We start from the raw sequence: 4019 nt of genomic DNA, 5'->3' as shown, positions 1-4019 counted from the left end.
AATGAAAATTAATGACACAAGGCTGTGTGAGAATCTATACGTGTACCTTACTGAAAACTAATGATAAAACACTGTGTGAGAAATTACATGTGTAACTTATGGAAAAATAAAGATAAAACACTTTGTAAGTATTTAAACGTGTTCACTTGTTGAAAACAAATCATACAACACATTTTAAGAATCTACCGGTGTAGAAGCACGTGTTCTGGCAGTTGTACCAGGTACAACAGGCCCTGCTTCTGGGACTGTGTTCCAGTGCCTGGGGATCACCTGGGAACTACACAGAGCCTCCAATCCCACCAGGAGCCAAACACCCCAGACTCCAGGACTTCTCTCCCAACAACAAGACCTGGAAACTAGAAAAGCCAGGGAGAACAGTGGAGCAGCTGTCCCGGCTGCATGATCAAGTACAACAGGATCCTCCATGGGTCCAGGGGACCAGGTAGGAGGCTAAGCACCTCAGATTCCTGTTCTTCTTCTCCACCCACGGGACCAGAACGAAGACAAGGAATAGAAGAACCACCAGATTATTGGACTTGCTAGCACTTGCCAAAAAGGAACTCTGGTCTGCCAACCTTTAGACCAGTAAGGGGCACTTTCTGCACCCACGAGAAGAAGATATGGGAAAGAGATAATACAAAAACACACTTCAACAACAGAAATACAAATATGACACCAACAGATACTAGAGACTCCACACCAGCAAGACTCCAACATTCCAATGCCAACTAAGTAGAAGAAAATGACCTTAAAACCACTCTCATGGAAATCATAGAGGCCCTAAAAGAGGATATAGGAAAATCCCTCAAAGAATTGGAAGAAAAAACAAACCAAAAATTGCAAGAAATGGAAGAAAGAACAAACCAAAAATTCATAAAAGTCAACAAATGGACGAAAAGATAAACCGAAAATTTCAAGCAACAATGCATACACTGTAAGGGTTGAAAACTGAAATAGAGACAATAAAAAAACACAATCTGAAGAAAGGCAGGAAATAGAAAAGCTGGGCAAACAGTCATGTACTAATGATACAAGGATTACCAACAGAATAGAAGAGATGGAAGAGAGAATCTCAAGTGTTGAAGATACACTAGGAGTAGTGGATTCATCAACCAAAGAAAACATTAAGTCTAACAAATCCTTGACACAAAATATCGAGGAAATATGGGACACCATGAAAAACCAAACCTAAGAATAATAGGTATAGAAGAAGGAGAAGAAAACCACCTCAAGGGGCAGAAAACATATTCATCAAAATCATAGAAGAAAAATTTCCCAACCTTAAGAAAGACATGCCAATGAGGGTACAAGAAGTTTACAGAACACCAAATGGAGTGGACCACAAAAAGTGTCCTCACCACATAATAATCAAGACCCCAAATATACAGAATAAAGAAAGTATATTAAGAGCAGCTAAGCAAAAAGGCCAAGTAACATATAAAGGCAGACCTATCAGAATTACACCTGACTTCTCCATGGAAACTCTGAAAGCCAGAAGGTCCTGGATAGATATTCTACTAACACTAAGAGACCATGGATGCCAGCCCAGACTGCTATACCAGCAAAGCTCTCAATCACTATAGATGGAGAAAACAATATATTCCATCACAAAACTAGATTCAAGCAATGCATATCCACTAACCCTGCCCTACAGAAAGATTTGGAAGGAAAACTCCAACCTAAGAAAGTTAACTACAACCAGAAAAACGTAGGCATTAGAGAATCCCTCTCTACCAACAGCCAAAAGAACAAAGGGGTGAAATTCCATACATTATTCCACCAAGAACACCATTGCAAATCCAAGAAGGATGAGCAATCAATTGTCATTAATATCCCTCAACATTAATGTCCTTAACTCACCCATAAATAGACACAGGCTAGCAGAATGAATTCGAAGACAGAACCATTCATTCTGCTGGATACAAGAAACATACCTTACCCTCAAAGACAGACATTACCTGAGGGTTAAATGTTGGGGAAAAATTTTCAATCCAATGGACCCAAGAAACAAGTAGGGGTTGCAATCCTAATATATAACAAACTAGAATTTAAAACAAAATCAATCAAAAGAGATGAAGGAGGTCATTACATACTCATCACAGGTGAAATCCACCAAGATGAAGTGTGTATCCTAAACATCTATGCCCCAAATACAAAAGGGATTCACATTCATAAAAGAAACATTACTAAAACTTGAATCACATATAAAGCCCCACACACTTATAGTGTGAGATTTCAACACACCACTCTCACCACCAGACAGATATACCAGACAGTACCTCAACAAAGAAGCAAAGGGGCTAATAGAAGTAGTAACCCAACTGGGATTAACAGACATCTATAGAACATTTCATCCACATAAAAATGATTACATCTATATCAAACCTCAGCAGCTACAAAAAATTGGAATAACACCATGCATCTTATCAGACCACCATGCTTTAAAATTAGAATTCAACAACAACACAAATTGCAGAAAACCTACAAACTCATGGAAATTGAATAATGGTCAACTGCACCATTACTGGGTAAAACACGAAATAAAAAAGAAATTAAAGACTTCCTCGAATTCAATGAGAATGAAGATACAACATACCCAAACATGTGGGACACTTTGACAGCAGTGTTATGGGGCAAGTTCATAGCATTAAGTTCCCACATGAAGGAACTGGAGAATAGATATAGTAGAGAATTAACAGCACAGCTGAAAGCTCTAGAATACGAAGAAGGAAACGCCACCAGGAGGAATAGATTCCAGGAAATAATCAAATTGAGAGCTGAAATCAATAAAGTAGAAACTAGGAAAGCAATACAAAGAATCAATGCAACGAAGAGTTGGTTCTTTGAGAAAATCAACAAGATACACAAACCTTTGTCCAAACTTAACAAAGAGCAGAGAATGAAGATGCAAATTAACAAAATCAGAAATGAAAAGGAGGACATATAAACAGACTCTGAGGAAAATCAGAGAATCATCAGGTCATATTTTGAAAACCTGTACTCCACAAAATTCAAAAATTTAAGGGAAATGGACGACTTCCTGGATAGCTATCACTTGCCAAAACTAAATCAAGAACAGATAAGCAATTTAAATAGACCTATAACCCCTATGGAAATAGAAGCAGTCATCAAAATTCTCCCAACCAAAAAAAACGCAGGTCCAGATGGCCTCAGTGCAGAATTCTATCAGAAATTTAAAGAACTGATTATACCAATTCTTGTCACAGTATTACATGCAATGGAAGTAGAAGGGTCTTTGCCAAACTCTTTCAATGAGGCTTCAATAACCTTGATCCCCAAGCCACACAAATACACAACTAACAAAGAGAACTTCAGACCAATATCCCTCATGATCATTGATGCAAAAATACTCAATTAAATACTGGCTAATCGGATCCAAGAACAAAACAAAACAACCATTCACCATGATCATGTAGGTTTCATCCCAGAGATGCAGGATTGGTTCAACGTACGAAAATCTGTCTACGTAATCCACCGTATACACAAGCTGAAAAACAAAAATCACATGATCATCGCACTAGATGCTGAAAAAGCCTTTGACAAAACCCAACACCCCTTCATGATAAAGGTATTTGAGAGACCTGGGATAGCAGGAACATATTTAAACATAAATAAAGCTATGTAGAGTAAACCAACATCTAACATCAAATTAAATGGACAGAAACTGAACGCAATTCCTCTAAAATCAGGAAAAAACAACGCTGCCCACTCTCTCCATACCTTTTCAACATTGTACTTGAATTTCTAGGAATTGCCATATGATAACAAAAGGGTATCAAGGAGATACAAATTGGGAAGGAAGAGGTCAAACTTTCACTGTTTGCAGATGATATGATAGTTTACATTAATAACCCAAAGGACTCTACCAGGGAACACTTAGTGCTGATTAACACCTTCAGCAAAGTGGCAGGCTACGAGATCAACTCAAGAAAATCAGTAGCCCTACTATATACAGATGATAAAAGGCCTGAGAAAGAAATGAGAGAAACATCACCCTT

Source organism: Mesocricetus auratus, unplaced genomic scaffold (genome assembly GCF_017639785.1).
Source record: "Mesocricetus auratus isolate SY011 unplaced genomic scaffold, BCM_Maur_2.0 Super-Scaffold_100049, whole genome shotgun sequence".
Lineage (NCBI taxonomy): Eukaryota > Metazoa > Chordata > Mammalia > Rodentia > Cricetidae > Mesocricetus > Mesocricetus auratus.
This window is presented reverse-complemented; position numbering follows the sequence as displayed.